General features: G+C 45.3%; 1 protein-coding gene and 1 pseudogene across 2 annotated transcripts in view; one reads left to right on the top strand and one right to left on the bottom strand.

The window, feature by feature from the left end:
* The window catches only part of FARS2 (phenylalanyl-tRNA synthetase 2, mitochondrial), a 593,088-nt gene that overhangs the window by 44,887 nt on the left and 525,601 nt on the right, over positions 1-22,600 (bottom strand). For both annotated transcript variants that reach the window (XR_010157461.1, XR_008548343.2), the window contains exon 7: positions 8,513-8,587. The gene's annotated coding sequence lies outside the window, so the exon portion shown is untranslated. The remainder of the gene's footprint in view (positions 1-8,512; positions 8,588-22,600) is intronic.
* LOC107975044 (large ribosomal subunit protein eL34-like) lies at positions 17,988-18,349 on the top strand (annotated as a pseudogene).

Genomic DNA, 22,600 nt, shown 5'->3' with positions numbered 1-22,600 from the left:
CAGTGTACTGAGGCTGCACAGGGCAGAGGGGCCTTGGACCTGGCCCACAAAGCCATTCAGTCCTCCTGGGCCTCTGGGCCTGTGATGGGAGGAGCTGTCTCAGAGACTTCTGAAAAGCCCTAGAGGCCTTTTTCCTATTGTCTTGGATATTAGCACTTGGCTCCCTTTTAGTTATGCAAATGTCTCTAGCAAGTGGTTTCTCCGCAGCCTGCTTGAGTTCCTCCCCTGAAAACAGGCTTTTCTTTTGTACCATATGTCCAGGTGGCAAATTTTCCAAATTTTCATTCTTTGTTTCCCTAAGTTCCAACTTTAGGGCATTTCTTTGCTCCCACATCTGAGCATAGTTCATTAGAAGCAACCAAGCCACATCTTGAATGCTTTGCTGCTTAGAAATTTCTTCTGCCACATACACAAAATTATCACTCTTAAGTTCAAATTTCCACAGATCCTTGGGGCATAGACACAATGCAGCCAAGTTCTTTGTTAAGGCATAACACTCACGACCTTTGCTCCAGTTCCCAATAAGTTCCTCACTTCAATCTCAGACCTCAGCAGCCTGGACTTCACTGTCTATATCACTATCAGCATTTTGGTCACAACCATTTACTCAGACTCTAAGAAGCGGCAAATTTCCCTCATCTTCCTGTCTTCTTCTGAGTCCTCCAAACTCTTCCAACCTCTGCACGTTACCCAGTTCCAAAGCTGCTTCCACATCATCAGGTATCTTAATAGTAATGCCCCACTCCTCAGTACCAATTTTCTGTATTAAGCCATTCTTGCATTGCTATAAATAAATACCTGAGAATGGGTAATTTATAAGGAAAGAGGCTTAATTGGCTCATGGTTCTTCAGGCTATACAGGAAGCCTACTGCCAACATCTGCTTCTGGGAAGACCTCAGGAAGCTTACGATCATGACAAAAGGCAAAGGGGGAGCAAGAGTGGTGGGGGAGATGCCACACTTTTAAAAAGCCATATCTCATGAGAATTCACTGACTAGCATAAGAACAGCATCAAGCCACGAGGGATCCACCCCACTGACCCAAACATCTCCCAGCAGGCCTCATCTCCAGGACTGGGGATTACATTTGGTATTAGTCTGTTTTCATACTGCTATAAGGAACTGCCAGAGACTGGGCAAATTATAAAGGAAAGAGGTTTAATTGACTCACAGTTCAGCATGGCTGGGGAAGCCTCAGGAAACTTACAATCATGGCAGAAGGCAAAGAGGAAGCAGGGCACCTTCTTCAGAAGGCAGCAGGAAGGAGAAGTGCAGAGCAAATGGGGAAGAATCCCTTAGAAAACCATCAGATCTTGTGAGAACTCCCTCACTATCATGAGAACAGCATGGGGGAAACTGTCACCATGATTCAATTGCCTCCACCTGGTCTCTCCCTTGACACATTGGGATTATGCAGATTGAAATTCAAGATGAGATTTGGGTGAGGACACAAAGCCTGACTAGGTCACATTTCAACAAGATATTTAAGTGAGTACAAATATTTAAACTATATTATGTAGTATTGTTTTTTATGTTTTATACTTATTAGAAATAAATCGATATACGTATTCTTCTGCAACTTTTCTTACTCAACACATTTTTGATATTCATGCATGCTAATATATATAACACTAGCACATGCATTTTCATTGCTGCATACTACCCTCTTATATGACTATATCATACTTCACGTACCTATTACTCTGCAGATGAACATTTAAGATGTTTCCAGTTTGCTGTTGGGATTTTGTTTTGTAATTCAAAGAATGTTGCTATAAACATCCTTTGATTGTCTTTGCATTCCTAGGAAAAGCTCAATGTGGTCATGATGTGCTTTTATTTTTATAAGTTACTCTATTTGACTTGAAACTTTACACAGGGACTTGCAGTCATGGGTGGCAGGTGGCCTTTTCCAAGAGTCAGGAACCTCCTTGAAGGGCCATGTATAATTCAAGGGGGGGTGGCATGAGCAGCCCGTCATACCTGTTCCTGGCCCCCAACCCAAACCTCTCTGTGCTCCCGTCCCCATCAAAGACACCCTTCACCCCTAGCCACAGAGCCCTGCTCACATCTGGAACAGCCCTCCCCTCCCCAGCTAGGTCACTGCCTTGTGGCTGTGCCTGCCTCTCCTCCTGTGTCTGTGTCTCAGTCATCTGCTGTAAAGCCCATATTTACCCAGTGTCCATGTTCACATCTCCACCCTGAGGGCAGCTGGAGAACATGTCTCCTACCCAGCCAACTGCTGCCGTGCATGTGCATGTGAAGTCGGGCTGCCTGGGATGCTCCCTCTTTGAAGGCTCTGCAGAGATGACTGGGCTGGGGAAGCAGGTGCTTGCTGGCCATGGAGCCTCATTGCAAGTTGTTCTTGAACACCTGAGCCCTTGCTGGTGCCCACCAGGCACTATGGCTTTCTCTCCAGAATGTGGCTTTGCCTGGGCACAGACAGAACCAGCTTGGGATGCTCTTGGCCAAGGGTATTGGGGGCCCTCTGGCCTTTTGCAACTGATCCAAAGATACCCAGAGCCAACTTACCTCAACCTCACCCTTATGGAAGACTCACCTGCGTGCAGATTGTCCTCACACCCTGTCCTCACAGGAAAAGGCAGATTGAAGCTGCTGCGTCCACCTTGATCACACAGACAGAGCCTGTGCCAGATCTGGCCCTGTCAAGGGGACCAGTGCCTTGTTTTCAACACTCCTTCCTAGTTCTACTGTTCCTGCTTCTAAAATAAACAGGACTTGATCACAAAAAAGAGAGGCAGAGAGAGAGCTTAATTTGGGAGAGACGGAAGTCCAACCTTATTGAGAGATGATGGGAAACCTGGATGAGAAGTACACATTCTTTAAGTGAACACAAGGATATGCAAGAAGAATAATTTGGCAGAGTGCTATTTTAAGATGTTAATATGAGAGAGAGAGAAGCTATGTGCTTAATGCTGTAAATAGGGCCTGCAACCAAAGAAACTCACTTATTGATTCTTTATTTTGTAGGAAACCATAATCACTTAAGGAAAGGGAATTCACAGAGCACCTTGAGAAAACCTAAAGGAAGAGAGAAGCATGCAGGCTTAAAAGAAATGCTCCTGCCACTTCTGCCACTGCCCCCCACCAAGCCCAGGCTGCCCCTCGGAGAGGTTGATCAACTCCAGGAAGGAAATGGCCACCGTCCAGACGGATGGGGCTACAGGCCCATGCACAGAGTTCCTTTCCTCTGGTGTGATATGGGAGCGACAGTCACCAGGCATCCCAGCTGTATCCTGTGTGTACTGATGTCCAAAGACCAAATGGATGCCCCTGTGGCCAACAGTATTTTGTTAAACCCCATGATTGTAGCCCAGTGCTAAGGAAGGGGGGAACCCCCCAGGAACAACCATCATTATGTTTTTTATCTGACTGAATAGAAGTTCAGAGTTAGACAATGTGAAAAGCTATATATTTTTGCACACCCAGTTTGTGGGCTACGCGTCACGCATCATGAAGTGGTAGATTCTACTGTTCTGTCTTGTTAGCCCAAAGCTGTAAAGAAGGCTGTTATTGCAAACCACAGACAACGCACTTGGTAGAAAGCAGCAGCATCCTGGATTCTGGTCTTGCAAGGACATACCCAAGCAACAGCAGCGACCCACCCACCTCAGGACCCAGTTCTCAGCCTCTGTGTGGCTGGCTTTTAAAGCTAAGAAAAGCCAGTAGGAATGTAGAAATCCAGTGAGAAGAAAGCCATGGACGCTTCTGAGCACCCTGTGAGTAGCTAGGAGCAACATGTTCCCAGGTCCTGAAACTTTCACAGTAATAAGTCTGGCAGCGGTGGAGTCATGCCGGGGATGGAGCATGTGAGCTTGAGACACCTTGTTCCTACTTTCTACAAGGCCATAATAATCATCCTATTAGGCCTCAGCGCATTTCCCACAGGGGCCCTGGTGGGCTTGTGTGGCAGTGACATTGGACACAACCATTATTATTTTTTGGATGCATTTGGAACACGCTGGTGGTTCTATTGTATTAAAGAAACATGGAAATAAATTCGCCTCAGAAAAAAGATCAAACCATGAAGTCACACAGAAAAAGGAACGGACCAGAATGTTCTGTGTTGCGCTTGGTGCTGATTCCTGAGGTTAATAGCTAAATTGTCTTTTAAAGCCATTTTCTTTCTTCTCCCTATTTTTAACTAATTCTATTCAACCATCTAGCTCAGATTCAGGACTGTTAACCTGGAAAAGAGGGGAAAGGCAGAGGTCTCCTTGGTAACTATGTCTGTACGCAGGCTGGAGTTGCTACCTCCAGTGGATCTGAGCAGAGTGCTTCTGAATCACTCTTGTTGCTCAGCTCCCAGCAGCTTTGCCTGGGGGCATCAAGAAAGGTTTAGAAAGATGAGCACCAAACACCCCTGTGTTCAGAGGACCATCTATGCCTGGGTGACACAGCCCTGCTTCTCCCTCGGGATTTTAAAATTTGCTCCTATCTGTTGCAAATCTGCCTTTCTTTCTGCTTTATCCTCAAATCTCTACTTAGATCATCAGAAACTTTTTCTGAAATAAAATAGCACCCTTTAACTCAGAAATTCCCACCTGGGAATCTAGCCCAAACAAATGAATCCACAAGATAATAAAAGCTGTATGCATGAAGATGTTCGTTGCAGAATTTTTTATACCCATGACAAACAGAGACAGGTTAAATGACAGGAAGATGATTATATGAATTGTGGTATATCCAGGCAATATATTATTACACTCAACAAAAGTATAACTAACACTATGTGGCAACAGAGAACAACACTTCTTACAATCTTAAGTTTTAAAAGAATACATGATTATAGGAAGTAAAAGATATAGGCCAGGCGTGGTGGCTCACGCCTGTAATCCCAGCACTTTGGGAGGCTGAGGTGGGCAGATCACCTGAGGTCAGGAGTTTGAGACCAGCCTGGCCAACATAGTGAAACCCTGTCTCTATTAAAAACACAAAAATTAGCTGGGCCTGGTGGCGGGCGCCTGTAATCCCAGCTACTCGGGAGGCTGAGGTAGGAGAATCACTTGAACCCAGGAGGTGGAGGTTGCATATATATATATATATATATATATATATATATATATATATATATACACACACACATATATATTTATATATATACACACACACACACACACACAAAGTGCCAGAAAGGAATGCACAAAATAACACTAGTAATGCTAGGTGAGTAGCTGTAAACATGAATTCCATTCTGATGTATGATTAATAAAATAAATAGCACCCTGAGCGTCTTAAAATATAAACCAAATGTCATAATTATTTAGAAAAATCTAACTATTCTTATGATTTCTTTTTAACTAAGCCTGTTAGGTATGGGGCCAAGTGAGTCAGAAAAGATTGAAAGTTGAGCCTTTTCAAATTTGAAGAAGGATTTCTTTTCACCAAAAGCAGTAAAATTGCTCTTTTTCTTCTACCTTCATTTTGTTTTAGTTTCTCTGAGTTAAATGTTTTTATTATCTACTTTTTTAAAATGCTGCTTTCCATGCAGACTTTAGATCTCTAGATAACTATTGTCCAATTAGCCCTCTTATCCTCGCTGCATCAAGCTGGTCCTTCTCTCTCACCACTGCAGGCTCAGAAAATCATTGCATGTTAGCTGGGCATGATGGCCCAAACCTGTAGCCTCAGCTACTGGGGAGGCTGAGATGGGGGGATCACTTGAGCCCAGGATTTCCAGGCTGTAGTGCATGACGATTGTGCCTCTGAATAACCACTGAACTACAGCCTGGGCAACATAGCAAGACCCTGTCTCTTAAACGTTAACTAATCAATTAAAATTAAAAGAAAATCATTGCACGTTAGAACTGTAAAGGATGGGGCCAGGCATGGTGGCTCACACCTGTAATCCCAGCACTTTGGGAGGCTGAGGCGGATGGATCATCTGAGGTTAGGTGTTCGAGACCAGCCTGGTAAACATGGAGAAACCCCGTCTCTACTGAAAACACAAAAACTAGCCAGGCGTGATGGTGGGCACCAGTAATCCCAGCCACTCAGGAGGCTGAGGCAGGAGAATCACTTGAACCCAGGAGGTGGAGGTTGCAGTGAGCCAAGATCATGCCACGGCACTCCAGCCTGGGCGACAGAGTGAGACTCCAACTCCAAAAACTAAAAATAAAAAGAACTGTAAAGGATGCTAGAATTCTTCTGTTCAAGGTTTCTCAAACTAGGGTCAGTTGGAGATAGGAAGGTATATGGCTTTGTTGTTATGGAGTCCTTCAATTTACTTTGGATTGATAATTTTATAATAGCTATAAGCATAAGGCATTTGCAATGGACTGAATGTCTGTGTACCTTCAAAATTTGTGTGTTAAAATCCTAACCCCCAAGGTGATGGTATTAGCAGGTATTAGGAGGCCTTTGGGAGGTGATTAGGTCATGATGGAAGGGCCCTCATAATGGGATTAATGATCGTGATGGTTGACTTTGGGTGTCAACTTGGCTGAATTGAGGAGTTCTCAGAAAGCTGATAAAGCATCATTCACTCCGAATGCTGCAGCAGGCACTGAGCTATTCCTCTTCTGCGGAAAGGGACACCCAGCTGGTTTCACTTTGGACTAGAGTGTTTCCCAAGGAGACCGACTTGTGGGTCAATGGACTAAGTGTGGGGAAATCTGCCTTCAATGCGGGCAGGTACCAGCCAACCGACTGGGGGCCTGAATGGAACAAAAAGGCAGAAGAACAGCAAAGTTCTCTCCCTCTCTTTACCAGAGCTGAGACGCCCTTCTTCTCCTGCCCTTGGACATCAGAACTCCAGGTTCTCTAGCCTCTGGACTCTGGAACTCACACTAGCAAGCAATGCCAGCTGGGGAGAGCCACAGGCACCCAACTCCAACCCCTGAGAGTGGCTGCATGGGCTGAGCCCGGCAAAGCCATGGGGATGCGGCTGCCCAGGGCTGTGGGGGGATCAACCCCCCACCCAGTAAATTCAGATACCAAAATGTAGCGTCAAAGAAGATTTAATGCCTTAAGATTTAATGTCATTTGCCCTGTTAGGTTTTGAACTTACCTGAGATCTGTTATTCTTTTCCTCTTTCCTATTTCTCCCTTTTGGAGTGGAAATGTCTGTCCTGTCCCTGCACCACCAAAGTATTTTGGAAACATATAATTTGTTCGATTTCACATGCTCACAGTGGGAGGGAGGGAAATTTGTCTTAGAATGACTCCTGCCTGGAGTCTCACCCATATCAGATTCAGATGAGTCTGTGGACTTTAGACTTTTAAGTTGATACTGAAATGAGTTAAGAGATTTGGAGCCATTGGGATGGAATGAACGTATTTTGCATGTGAGAAGGACATGAATTTGGGTTGCCAGGATTGGAGTGGTGGAATGCTATGGTTTGAATGTGTCCCTTCCAAAATTCAGGTGTTGCCAATGTGATAATATTAAGAAGTGGGGCCTTTAAGAAGTGATTAGGCTATGAGGGTTCCTTCTTCCTGCTTGGAATTAGGCACCCTTACATTAGGCTTGGTAGAGGAAGTTCATCCCTTTTGCCCTTCAGCCTTCTGCTATGTGAGGACACAGTATCCTCACCTCTGGAGTATACAGCAGTAAGGCACCATCTTGGAAGCAGTGACTGGATGGTCATTGGACAACTGAATCCACTGGCAACTTGATCTTGAACTTCCTAGCCTCCAGAACTGTGGGAAAATTAATTTCTGTTCTTCATAAATTACCCAGTCTCAGGTATTTCGTTTATTTTAAAAAATTTTTAAACTTTAAATTTTTGTGGGGACATAGTAAGTATATATATTTCTGGGGTACATGAGATGTTTTAATACAGGTATGCAATGCGTAATATTCACATCATGAAGAATGGGGTCTCCATTCCCTCAAGCATTTATCCTTTGTGTTACAAACATTCCAATTATACTCTTTTAGTTATTTTTAAATGCACCATTAAATTATTAGTCTCAGGTATTTTGTTGTAGCAGCACAAGTGGACTAAGACAATGCATCTGTAAGAAGAGACATGTGAGACAGAATCTCTCTTGGCCACGTGAGGACATAGTGAGAAGTTGGCTGGCTGCAACCTGGAAGCAGGCCCTCACCAGAACCCAATCATGCTGTCACCCTGATGATCACAGACTTCCAGCCTCTAGAATAGTAAGAAATAAATTTCTGTTGCTCATCAGCCACCTGGTGTATGGTGGTTAGTTTCAGTAGCTTGAACTGATTAAGACAGCATTTATACTTAATTATGTAATTACATATATTTAAGCATCACTACAATAGAAATATTTTCATTCAGTTAGCACCCAGGAGGGGCAAGAGGATTTTCTTTCTTTGTAAGAAGCCAGTCCTTAGTAAGTCTCTACCTGCCTTCATGTGATAAGGACTCTGAGTCTGAGGCAGGAGAATGACTGGGCCCTGCTTCCTCTGGGGTGGGGGACTAAAACCTGTTCGGTATGTGTCTTAGTCTGTTTCGTGCTGCCATGACAGAATACCAGAGACTGGGTAATTTATAAAGAAAAGAAATTTATTTCTCACAGTTCTGCAGGCTGGGAAGTCCAATATCAAGGTGCTGGCATCTAGGGAGAGCCTTCTTGCTATGTCATCCCATGGCTGAAGACATCACATGGTGGGAGAAAGGGAGAGAGAGGGAGAGAAGGGAAAAGAGCCAGACTTATCCTCTTATCAGGAACCCACTTTTTGAGATAATTAACCCACCCCCCCTGAAAATGGCATTAATCCATCCACGAAGGCAGAGCCCTCATGACCTAATCACCTATTAAAAGTCCCACCTTTCAATATCATTGCACTGGGGATTAAGTTTCCAACACATGAACTTTGGGGAACACATTCAAGCCATAGCTATGTACTTAATTATTCCATACAGGATTTAGAAGCTCTGGCTGGCATTGGCCTGTCAGACTCTACATCACAGGTCTGAGAGCTCAGTGGTGGTCGTAGCTTCCCCAAACCATCTTTATAGTCATGATCAAATTTGTATATCCCACCCAGAACTGTCCCCTGAGCTCCAGATTTACATTTTGAGGCATGTACTCAACATCTATTCTTGGACATCTCAAACTTATCACACCCAACAAGAGCCTAAGTCCTCCCCTTTCCATTTACAAGGATACCCTCTGATATGGTTTGGCTGTGTCCCCACCCAAATCCCAACTTGAATTGTATCTCTCAGAATTCCCATGTGTTGTGGGAGGGACCCAGGGGGAAGTAACTGAATCATGGGGGTCGGTCTTTCCCATGCTATTCTCATGATAGTGAATAAATCTCACGAGATCTGATGGGTTTATCAGGGTTTTCTGCTTTCACTTCTTCCTCATTTTCTCTTGCCACTGCCATGTAAGGAGTAAATTTTGCCTTCCACCATGATTCTGAGGCCTTTCCAACCATGTAAAACTGTAAGTCAAATTAAACCTCTTTTTCTTCCCAGTCTCGGGTACGTCTTTATCAGCGCGTAAAGGGACTAATACAGTAAACTGGTACCAGTAGAGTGTGGTGCTGCTGAAAAGATAATCCTAAAATGTGGAAGCGACTTTGGATCTGAGTAATAGGCAAATGGTTGGAACAGTTTGGAGGGCTCAGAAGAAGACAGGAAAATGTGGGAAAGTTTGGAACTCCTAGAGACTTGTTGAATGGCTTTGGCAAAAAAGCTGATAGTGATATGGACAATAAGGTCCAGGCTGAGGTGGTCTCAGATGGAGATGAGGAACTTGTTGGGAACTGGAGCAAAGGTGACCCTTGTTATCTTTTAGCAAAGAGACTGGCAGCATTTTGCCCCTGCCCTAGAGATTTGTGGAACTTTGAACTTGAGAGAGATGATTTAGGGTATCTGGCAGAAGAAACTTCTAAGCAGCAAAGCATTCAAAATGTGACTTGGGTGCTGTTAAAGGCATTCCGTTTTAAAAGGGAAACAGAGCATAAAAGTTCAGAAAACTTGCAGCCTGATGATGCAATAGAAAAGAAAAACCCATTTTCTTAGGAGAAATTCAAGCTGGCTGCAGAAATTTGCATAAGTAGCAAGAAGCCTAATGTTAATCCCCAAGACCATGGGGAAAATGTCTCCAGGGCATGTCAGAGACCTTCAGGACAGCCTCTCCCATCACAGGCCTGGCGGCCCAGGAGGAAAAAGTGGTTTCATGGGCTGGCCCCAGGGTCCCTGTGCTGTGTGCAACCTAGGGACTTGGTGCCCTGTGTCCCAGCCTCTCCAGCTGTGGATTAAAGGGCCCAACGTAGAGTTCAACTTGTGGCTTCAGAGGATGGAAGCCCCAAACCTTGGCAACTTCCATGTGGTGTTGAGCCTGTGGATGCACAGAAGTCAAGAATTGAGGTTTGGGAATCTCTGTCTCGATTTCAGAAGATGTATGGAAACGCCTGGATGCCCAGGCAAAAGTTTGCTGCAGGGGCAGGGCCCTCATGGAGAACCTTTGCTAGGGCAGTGCGGAAGGGAAATGTGGGGTTGAAACCCCCACACAGAGTCCCTACTGGGGCATGGCTAGTGGAGCTGTGTGAAGAGGGACACCATCCTCCAGACCCCAGAATGGTAGATCCACCAACAGCTTGCACCATTTGCCTGGAAAAGCTGCAGACACTCAATGCCAGCCTGTGAAAGCAGCCAGGAGGGAGGCTATACCTTGCAAAGCCACAGGGGCAGAGCTGCCCAATACCATGGGAACCCATCTATTGCATCAGCGTGACCTGGATGTGAGACCTGAAGTCAAAGGAGATCATTTTGGAGCTTTAAAATTTGACTGTCCTGCTGGATTTTGAACTTGCATAGGGCGTGTAACTTTGTTTTGGCCAATTTCTCCCATTTGGAATGGCTGTATTTACCAATTAACTGTGCCCACATTGTATCTAGAAAGTAACTAGCTTGCTTTTGATTTTACAGGCTCATAGGTGGAAAAGACTTGACTTGTCTCAGATGAGACTTTGGACTGTGGACTGCTGGGTTAATGCTGAAATGAATTAAGACTTTGGGTGACTGATGGGAAGGCATGACTGGTTTTGAAATGTGAGGACATGAGATTTGGAGAGGCCAGGGGTAGAATGATATGGTTTAGCTGTGTCCCCACCCAAATCCTCAACTTGAATTGTATCTTCCAGAATTCCCACATGTTGTGGGAGGGTCCCAGGGGGAGGTAATTGAATCATGGGGCCTGGTCTTTCCCATGCTATTCTCCTGATGGTGAATAAGCCTCACAAGATCTGATGGGTTTATCAAGGGTTTCTGCTTTTGCTTCTTCCTCATTTTCTCTTGCTGCTGCCGTGTAAGAAGTACCTTTCGCCTCCTGCCATGATTCGGAGGCCTCCCTGGCCACGTGTAACTGTAAGTCCAATTAAACCTCTTTTTCTTCCCAGTCTTGGGTATGTCTTTATTAGCAGCATGAAAACGAACTAACATACCCTCCTTGGTGAAACCTCAGTCAGGCCCTACTCAGCTCTCTTCTAGATTAGGCCTAATCCTCAGCCTGCCAAGCCCAGGTTGGTGAGACTCTCCCCACTCTTGATGCCTAACCAAGTTCCTTTTGGTAATTTTCTGCCCAGTGACCCCTCACCCTGTCTGCTGGCCATAAATCCATGGCTGCCCCTGTTGCATTTGGACTTGAGTTCAGTCTCCTTCCCTATTGCGACAGTCTGGAATAAAGTCTTCCTGGCCTGTTAAACTCTGTCTAGTGTAATTTTTCTTTAACATCACCTCCACTCCCACCCCCAAAACTCATGCACCTCCAGCTTTTTCTGCCAGACACCAAGATCCATGGGCCCTAAAACACAGTTGCCATACTTGATGCCACCCCTCCCTTATTCTTTGCATCCAATCAACCCATCTCAACTCTGTCCTCTTCTCCCTCCCTAGTCCCAGTCACCCTGACCTCCAGCCCCCATGACTACAGCCTCCTCCAGCTGGTCTCCCATGTCCACTTTCCCCCCCCCTTGAATCCATTCACACAAAGCAGCAAGACTAAACTGCTTAGATGACAAATCAGACAATGGCTCACTCTTTCTCAAACCTTCCAAGGGCTTCCCATTTCTCTGAGATTGAAATCCAGACTCCTCATCTGGCTGCAAGGCCCTTCTCCCCAGCCTCAGTGCATTGCCTCTCCCTGGTCCCTCTGCTCCAGGGGCCACACTGATGGGTCTTCTGTTTCATAATCACCCATCTCTGCCTCATCTCGGGTCTTTGTTCTGGGTCTGCCCTTGGCCAGGATGATGTCTTCCCCTCAAGTGGCCCCTTCTCATCCTCTGGGTCTCAGCTTCAATGTCAACCTCCGGAGACACTCTCCTGACCAATACCCCTAAAATGCAACCACTGCCACTCTGGTTCAGGCCTATGCTCATTTTCTTCACAGCCCCCACTACAATTGCACATATTTGCCTGCTTATCTGTCTTCATGTTTCCCTCCCACTGGCATATAAGCAACATGAGGGCAGGGCTGTGACATCCTTGTTGACAGTGACACCACCTTCACTCGCCTAGGACTGCACCCAATATGTGATAAACTCTCAGTCAAAACACACTGAATGACCTAAGTTAACCTTGAGTCGACATTGACCTTTCCTGTAAGCTCTTCAGTCACAGAACAGTCCTCTGCAGACCAGGGGGTGGCTTTCCTGATGGATCCCACAGTATTGCCTACTCCAGGCAAGCTCCTGCCCTCTACCTTGGCACAGCCAAATGTAGGCTGGCTTGTGGCAGGGAAACACATATTGTCTATATTAGCCTCAAAGTAGCATTACGTGTTTTTTGTTTGTTTGTTTGTTTGTTTGTTTGACAGAGTTCACTCTGTCGCCCAGGCTGGAGTCCAATGGCACGATGCTGGCTCACTGCAATGTCCGTCTCTTGAGTTCAAGCAATTCTCCTGCCTCAGCCCCCCGAGTAGCTGGGACAACAGGCACATGCCACCACACCTGGCTAATTTTTTTGTATTTTTAGTAGAGACAGGGTTTCATTGTGTTAGCCGGGATGATCTCTATCTCCTGACCTTGTGATCCGCCCGCCTTGGCCTCCCAAAATGCTGGGATTACAGGCGTGAGCCACCGTACCCAGCCAGTAGCATTCAATGTTCTTACATTTTATGTCACAAAGTGGCAGGGGTCCCATGACATGACATTGGACATTGTGTGGGCCAGGGGCAGATAAGCTTACACCACAGCCCATGGCAACCATGAGTCCTGAGAAGCTGAAATGCACATGTGGGAAATTTGATACTTCTTCAATACAACAACAGAATTTCTCTATTTCCATCAAAGAAGGTCACTAGGAATGGAATTAAGCATAAAAAAGGAGGTTAGGGTTTTATTTGTTTATTTGTTTTTTTCATTTCAGCTCGTAATTAAGCTGTCAGGCAATGGCATTTTACTGAAAGTGGCTGCTGAGTGTCCCTCTGGTGCCTGGGGTTTCCTGCTCAGGTTTCCCTTGCAGACCCCACAGGAGGCGGGAGAAGGCTGCTCAGGAAATTCTCATGGCGTCAAAGCACAGCCTCACCCTCTTTAGGCCAAGCAGTTTCAAAGTGTGGACATATCAGACTTATTAAAAGGGATAAGGGCTGAGTGAAATCCTGGAATAGACAAAGGGGGACACAAGCTCTGGTAGACACCCAGTGACTTGTGTAGGAAACAGGAGGTGAGGTACGGGAGCATAAAGGCACTCTCTTCTGACGGCTTCCATGTCCCAGGTAAGTTGGGAATGGGACCCAGCTCCCCTCGAGTGAGAGCAGGAGGAAGGAGCATTGGAGGCTCCAGGACAGAGGAGTATGAGCTGGTATCCAGGAAAAGGAGGAGCCAGCTGATTAATAAACTGCAGTGGGATTGGCTGGCAATAACTAGGGGCCACTGAGGTCCAGTCAGCAACGCACAGTGACACCCATTGGCACTGGTTGGGCTTTGTCTCCAGGCTGTTTGGGTTCACATGTGTGGGTGGGTGCAGAGATGCAGACACCAGGGGAGGGATTTTTCCAGGCAAGCATGAGAGCGACAAGCAGGGCAAATGAGTTGTAAGTATTTGCCAGGGACTGATTAAAATGATGGAATGTGGCTTTACATTTCAGGTTTTATGTTTAAGTCTTTAATCCATTTTGAGAAAACATAGGGAAAAAGCTTTTTGGTATTAGCCTTGACGATGATTTTTTAGACATGATCCCAAAAGCATAGGCAACAAAAGCAAACACAGGTGGGATTGCAGCAAACTAAAAAGCTTCTGCACAGCAAAGGAAACAACAGAGTGGAGAGACAGCCTGCCGAATGGAATAACATATGTGTAAACCATGTATCCTATATGGGGTTAATGTCCAAAATATATAGGAAACTCAAACAACTCAACAGCAAGAAAGCAAATAACTTGATCAAAAATGGGCAAACAACCTAAATGGACATTTGTCAAATGAAACATACAAATGACCAACAGGTTTATGAAAAAATGCTCAACATCACTAATCATCGGGGAACTACAAATTAAAATGAGGTATCACCTAACACCTTGAGAAAGGCTTTTATCAAAAAGACCAAAGGCAGGTGTCGGTGAGGATGTGGAGAAAGAGGAACCCTTGTACTGTTGGTGGGAATGTAAGTTAGACCAGCCATTATGGAAAACAATTTAGAGGTTCCTCAAAAAATTAAAAATAGAACTACCACGTGATCCAGCAATCCCACTACTGGGGATATATCCAAAGGAATGAAATCAGTATCTAGAAGAAATATCTGCACGTCCACATTTGTTGCATTATTATACAGAGTAGCCAAGACATGCCATCAAACTCTAAGTGTCCATTGATGGATGAATGAAGAAAATGTGGTATATGCACACATGTGATATATATACTCCACATCCTCACTAACACAACAGAATACTACTCAGCCTTAAAAAATACATTTCCAACAACATGAATGAACCTGGAGGACATTATGCTAAGTGAAATAAGCTAGACTCAGAGAGACAAATACTGCATGATCTCACTTACAGGTGGAGTGTAAAAAAGTTGAACTTTATAGAGGCAGAGAGTAGGATAGTGGTTACCAGTGCCCGGGGGTGAGAAGAGTGGGGAAATGCTAGTCAAAGGGTGTGAAGTTTCAGTTAGACATGAGGAGTGAGCTCTGGAGACCTATCGTACATCATGTGGGTATAGTTAATAACAATGTATTGTGTTCTTAAAACTTGCTAAGAGAGGCCGGGCGCGGTGGCTCACACCTGTAATCCCAGGACTTTGGGAGGCCGAGGCAGGCGGATCACGAGGTCAGGAGATCGAGACCATCCTGGCTAATACGGTGAAACCCTGTCTTTCCCAAAAATACAAAAAATTAGCCGGACATGGTGGTAGGCGCCTGTAGTCCCAGCTACTCGGAAGGCTGTGGCAGGAGAATGGCGTGAACCTGGGGGGCAGAGCTTGCAGTGAGCCAAGATCACGCCACTGCACTCCAGCCCGGGCAACAGAGCGAGATTCCATTTCAAAAAAAAAAAAAAAGAATTGCTAAGAGAGTAGATCTTAAATGTTCCTTCCACAAAACATGACAGGTATGTGAGGTGGTAGATGTGTTAATTGGCTTGATTGTGGTAATTATTTCACAATGTATACGTATATCAAAACTTCATGTTGTTCGCCATAAATGTAAACATTTTTTGTCAGTAACACTTCAATAAAGCTGGGAAAAAAGGGAGTTCATTCAAATGTATGCCACATTAAATACATCCCACTATGTAATTTTTTAATGATGGAATATGGGGTCTTTTCATTATAAGTTCTTTTGTGGCATTTGATTGGTTACCATGTCCATGATTACAATTTTTTTTTTTTTTTTGACACAGAGTCTCCCTCTGTCACCCAGGCTGGAGTGCAATGGCATGATCTTGGCTCACTGCAACTTGAGTAGCTGGGATTGCAGGCACCTGCCACCATGTCCAGCTAATTTTTGTAGTTTTAGTAGAGATGGGGTTTCTCCATGTTGGCCAGGCTGGTCTCAAAACACCTGACCTCAAGTGATCTCCCTACCTTGGCCTCCCAAAGTGCTGGGATTACAGGCATACACCACTGCACCTGACCATGATTGCTAATATTTTTAAGTAGAAAAAACAAATGTAAAGCAGATGCTGGTCAGATTAAGAATGAGCCGGTCCTAAGAGACAGTGCATGGAAGCACGCCAGAGTTCATCCTACACCTTTGCCTCCTGGGGCAAGGGAATCACCCGGACACAGGGTGTGAGGAGCACCCCTAGAATCTCCAGCACCTCTGAATGGGTTTTCTGGTCAGGGTTTGGCTCTCCAGGGCACAGCTTCCACCCTTCCTAAGATAGAGTCCACTCCACTCTTAGGTAAAATATGAGTTAATATACCAAAGGCAGGCAGGGGGAGAGACTGTCCATCTGTTATGGGTTGGGTTGTGTCCCCCCAAATTCACTGTTGAAGTCCTGATCTTTTGAAGTCTTTACAGGGGTGGTTAAGTTAAAATGAGGCCATGAGGGTCTGTCCTAATCTAAAATCATTTGTGTGCATGTGTATATTCATTGCAGCACTATTCACAATAGCAAAGACATGGAATCAACCTAAATGCTCATTAATGGTAGACCGGACAAAGAAAATGTGGTACACAGACACCATGGAATACTATGCAGCCATAAAAAGAACAAGATCATGTCCTTTGCAGGAACATGGATGGAGCTGGAGGCCGTTATCCTAAGCGAACAAACACAGGAACAGAAAACCAAATACCACATGTTCTCACTTGTAAGTGGGAGCTAAATGATGAGAACACATGGACACATAGAGGGGAATAACGCACACTGGGGCCTATCAGAGAGTGGAGGGTAGGAGGAGGGAGAGGATCAGGAAAGATAATGAATGGGCACTAGGCTTAATATACCTGGGTGACGAAATAATCTGTACAACAAACCCCCATGATACAAGTTTACCTATGTGACAAACCTGCATTTGTACCCATGAACTTAAAATAAACGTTAAAAAAAGAGGCAATTGGGATACAGACACATAGAGAGGGAAGTCTGCAAGCCAAGGAGAGAGGCTGCAGGAGAATCCAAACCTGACACTTTGATCCTGGACTCACAGGCTCCATGACTACCCGGCAATAACCTTCTGCTGTTTATGCCCCCAGTGTGTGTAACTTCCTTATAGTAACCCCAGCAAACGCATACATCATCCAGACTAGGTAGGCCATTTTTCTAAAATATTACTAAACTATGTCAAATATTTAAACACTGTTTTGTAAAATACAAGCTGAAGTGTTTGAACAACGTTTCCTCATTTGCACATTTATGCGCCAGTGAATTGCTGGTTGACATATTCATAGGTTTAACCATATGGCATCTGGTTCATTTCATATATGTTTGGTTTCATCACACTGAATTCTGTTGTCACTTACATTAAGTCCCCAAAAGACCTTTTCATGAATGTTAAGGAGAAATCATGATATAATGAAATCAGATAAATAAACAATTGAATCTGGTGAATCCAACCAAAATTAAAAGTTGTCATATTAGGGTCGAGTTTGTACTATTTTGAGTGATAGTAACATATTACGGAATGAGACACAAACAAGATGCATTCCTAATTATATGTGTCTGTGCACGTGTGTGTGTGTGTGTGTGTGTGTGATGTATAAACTCTGGACAAAAAAAATGTTTTCTTAAAGAACTATTTGAAGGCAAATAGTTCTTCAGTTGAATAGTTCTTCAAATAGATAAGAAACTATTCAATAAATAGTTCCTCTTTAAATAGTTCTTCAAATAGTTAAGAAACTATTTAAAGTTTCTTAAAGAACTATTGGAAAGTGGTTAAGAACAGGCAGAAACCGGAGGAGTGTCCATCTGTAAGGGATGAGGGTTTGCCTGGCTTTCCAGCTGGGGCTGATATAGAAAGTACAGCCTCTCTCACTACCTTGAGGGCTCAGCGGATGAGAAGGGATTCCTAAATGGCTGGAAAATGAGGGGGGAAACGCCAGGCGGAAAGGAGGAAGGGAGCACTTCCAGGGATGTTGTCTGCAGGCACTCAGAATGGTCCGGCGTTTGACATACTGTCGTAGGCTTTCCTGAAATACAGCCTTTAACAAAACTAGGCTGCCCCGAACCCCTGGTAATGGAATTGTTTACCTTTATACCAAGAAGGTTGGGAAAGCACCAAAATCCGCATGTGGCGTGTGCCCAGGCAGACTTCGAGGGTTCTTGCTGTAAGACCTGAAGTTCTTATGAGATTGTCCAACACAAGGAAACATGTCCGCAGGGCCTGTGGTGGTTTGATGTGTGCTAAACGTGTCTGTGACAGGATCAAGCGCGCTTTCCTTATCGAGGAGCAGAAAATTGTTGTGAAAGTGTTGAAGGCACAAGCACAGGGTCAGAAAGCTAAATAAAAAATGAAACTTTTTGAGTAATAAAAATGAAAAGACTTAAAAAAAAGAAAGGAGCAAGGGGGGAGCCCTAAAACCTGTGTAGAAATTCCCCCAGGTCTTCAACTGACCTCTCAGCTATGCCTGAGTGGTAGAGAGTCCAGGGAAACTTCCAGAAGGAGCCAGCTGGAGTGCTGGGGAGACAAGGGAGGAACCAGAGAATTAGATGTAGTAAATCTCAAAAGGTTGACATTTTGGGGAGCATGTTCTCTGACCACAGTGAAATTAAACTAGAAATTGACATCTTGAAAATCTCCAAAAAGCTATAGTGGGCATTATTGGGCAATTGGTGAGCTTTGATTATGGGCTGAGGATTAAGGTAATAATATTGTATCAGTGTTAAGTCTCCGGATTTTGATAATTACACTGTGATCATGTACAAGATGGTCTTTGTTTTTGGGAAATACACACTGGAGCATTTAGAGGTAAAATGGCACAGTCTGTGGGGGGAGGGAGAAGGAGAGAAAAGGGAGGGGGAGGAAGAGAGGAGTGAAAAAGCAAATGGCATAAAACGTTAAACAATCGTTGAATCCGGGTGAACAGTATACGGGAGCTCTTTGTACTATATTTGCAACTTCTGTGAAATTTTAAAATTATATCAAGATTTACCCCTTAAAAACAAAAACAAAAACAAAAGAAAACCTAACTCGCATCCTATTTTGCTTCTATTTACTTCTGGAATTGTCTGTATAGGAGATTAGAGGCAAGACCTTCCAAAGCGCCCCACCCTCACACCCAGCTGGGAGGGGCTGTGAATGGTACCATGGGGATCGTGGCCAAACAGAAGACAGGGGCTTTGTCACCTGGCGCAGAGGGCAGACCAGGTCCCCACAGCTCCAGCCCGCTCCTGAGCACCATCTCACCATTATTGGGTTTCTAAGTGGACGGCAGCAAGGTCCTTGTGCTAAGCTGCAAAGCACATCACAGAGCCCAGAGGCAAGGATTAGTGTCTGCTAGACAAATGAGCAGCTGCGATTATCATCTTGTTCAAAGTTTAGAAACATCTAGATAGGAAAGGTGAGAGAGCAATTGTCTCTGACTAATGAGTTTTTGTGTGGTGGCAGTGGTGGGGGGCGTTCAGAGGAGGCTGAAGAGGGGAGGGAAAGTTGCCACCCGTGAAGAACCTTTAGAGAGCAATATAGACTTCGTGATCTGCCCCTGTCTTAGCATTTCCTGCACATCCCCCATGCACCACACGCCTCAGACAGGTTCTCTTCTGTCTTTGAAGCAGTCATTAACTCTGCACACGCTGGTGGTCCTGAAGCACCTCTCTGCCGCCTTCCTGTGTTTAGGAGAATTCCCCCTCCTGTGTCTCAGTGGGAGGCAGGGACTGACTCCCACAGCAGAAGATAAAAATGCCAGGGACTTGCTTTCTCAGCCGTCCTTACAGTGTAAACTTGGATGTGAGGCAGCCAATCAGAGGCATTTGCCCAGAGTCTCAGGGGCCCCCAAGGCCCTCTCTCGGGCAGCTAGCACAGCTGCAGGCCATGGAGACCCTGGGTCAGCAGTGCAGGTGCAGCACCCAGCAACTAGGACCCTCAGTGGCTGCAGCAGCAGCATCCCTGAGGACCAGTCACGGGCATGGTTCCCACACACCCAGCTGCTCTGCGACTTGCCAGACATCATGTGTACAATCCAGTGACATCAAATACTTTCTCAATGTTGTGCAGCCATCACCACTCTCTAGTTCTAGAACTTCATCACCCAAATGGAAACCCTGTACCCATGAAGCAGCCGCTTTCATTCCTCCCTTCCCCACACGGTCCTGTGCAACCACTAGTGCATTCCATCTCCATGGATTTGCCCTTTCTGGGTGTTTGATATGAATGGAACCATACATTCTGTGGTCTGACTTCTTTCCTTGAATGTTGTCAAGGCCCATGCATGTTGTAACATGTGTCAGAGCTTCAGTCCTTTCTATGGCCAAACAATATCCCATTGCATGGATATATTACTTTTTTTTTACCCATTCATTTGTTGATGGACAGTGGGTTGTGTCCAGCTTTTGGTGATTGTGAATAGAGCTGCTATGAATATTCATGTACTAGTTTTTGTTTGGAGACCTATTTTCCATTCTGTCGGATACAGACCTAGGAATGCAATTGCTGGGTCATATAGTGATTCTATGTTTAACTTGCGGAGGAACTGCCAAGCTATTTTTCCCAGTATCCTTTTAATACATTATTTTATCCTTAATATAAGCAGAGTTTATTTCTGTTGTTTGCCACTAGGAACCCTGACTGATATCTTATTCCCACCTTACTGATGGGAAACCTGAGGCTCAGGGAAGACTGAATGGTTTGTCCAAGGCTTCTGACTGGATCCAGGCTACAAATCCCTTAACAGTTTGCTGCTGAGACTCTAGGACAGTGAGATTCCCTTTGCATCTTACCTCCTGCACAAATGATATGGTGCAGTGGTTCCCAGCAGGGGCCCCTGGAGGCCAAGGGTGCCATGAATTATTGACCAGGGTCTGGGAGCTATTTTGAATATTTCACTAAGTGTAATGGAAAACCTCCACTTTCGCACAATGAAGCTGTTCAGGCTGTCTAAAATGTCAAGTTTCTTTGCTTTTGGCAGAAATTAAATCAACCCATGGTGGTAATAAGGGTTATTGCCTGCTGATCAGAGACTCTGGCTCTCAGGCTGGCAGTTCTGTGTATCTTTGATTAATTTTAAAAATGGGAAAATGAATAAATTATTACTTAATAAATGCAGTTGTTTGGTGAATGAAAATCTTTTAAAACATGGGGTCCACGGGGAGAGAAATCAGACATGAGTGTCTTGGTGACGAGAAGGTCATCAAAGCATTGAGAACTCGTCCTTGGCTGTCTCCTGGGACTCTGGGTCTGAGAGTCTTGATTCTACCACTGACAGCTCAGACCTTGTGCAAGTGACCGTGGGTGTCCCCTTCTCCGCCACAGAGGGGCTGACTTAACCGTTGCTAAGCTTCCTTCCAGCTGTGGTGTCCTGTGATTCTAACCCACCTATGAGGGGAGGCAGCGATGAAGAGGGGAGATAATTCGTTTTTTTCTAGATGGCTGTGGGGCACTTTCCCAGGGAAGCCAGAAGCTGAGCTGCCTGCAGGACACAGCAGTGACCAGAGATGGGAGGTCCTGCGCGCACCCTAGTCTCTCTCTCCAGACCCCTTCTCCTGCTGTATCCTCTGGCTTGCAGATGACCACTTTCCTTCACCCCTCACCTCTTCCCTCACCCACGTCCCAGCAGGCCATTGTCAGGCCCTTTCTATCCCTGGAGGTCTGTCCTCTGGATCAATACCTCTCTGTCCCCAGGCTGTCTCCCACAGCGTCCCCAGCTGGGCTCTCAGCCTCAGGCTGGGCTCCTGAGCATTCACCACCTGTTTCCCTGGCTGGCATCACAGAACCCCGATATCTTTGTTTTGTCTTTGCTAACGTGGTGTGGTCACCTCACACCTTACTTGGTGTAAGCTAAGCAAGTAAGGTAAGGTGTCACGAAGCAGCCGTGACACCTGCCCTCCCAGCACACCTCTCACCATCCTTCCTAAAGCCTGCACCAGCCACAGGGAGCCACATGCGGCCTCCCAGATGGCTAGGCTGTTTCCGGCCTCCAAGCCTTTGGGTCATCCCTAATTGCTTTCTTGACATTTAGCTTGAAAGAGTGACAAAGTGACATTTTAACTCCTGGTGATACATACTGGTCCTCATGACAAATACAGTCAGCCCCAGTGGGCTTCTGTGTGATTTTGAACCCGCCCCTCCACCTCTCTGGGTGCTGAATACGCTCATCACCTGAAAGAACATTTACCGTCTACCTAACCATGAGCTATGGACATAAATAAATTAACATTTGTAAAGAGCCTAAGAACTTTCAAAGGAATGTTACCCAGCAGTGAGTAAACAGCTCCGTGAAGTGTCAGCTCTGGAGGGCAGTCTTGCAAGTCGTGAATTGACTGATGAACCCACAAACAGGCATTCATCAGTCAAAGACAATGGTTTGTGAACTCTTGAAGCTCATGCCCTGTGTGGGCATCAGACCTGAGATTTACTGTTTAACGGGCCTATTTAATATCTACCCAGAGATAGATAGCGTCAGATGCCACAGGGGGAGGGCTCAAGTGTCCCAAGAGTACCCCTCAGCCCTCAGACACCAGTCGCAGGGCCAGGCCTCCAGAGCTTCTGACCCATTGGCTTCAAGTTGGGGTTCCTACAACTCCCACTTTGTGTTTCATTAATTTGCTGGAGC

Source organism: Pan troglodytes, chromosome 5 (assembly GCF_028858775.2).
Source record: "Pan troglodytes isolate AG18354 chromosome 5, NHGRI_mPanTro3-v2.0_pri, whole genome shotgun sequence".
In the NCBI taxonomy this organism is placed as follows: domain Eukaryota; kingdom Metazoa; phylum Chordata; class Mammalia; order Primates; family Hominidae; genus Pan; species Pan troglodytes.
Note: the sequence above shows the minus strand (reverse complement) of the source record. Positions and strands in the feature narration are given on the sequence as shown.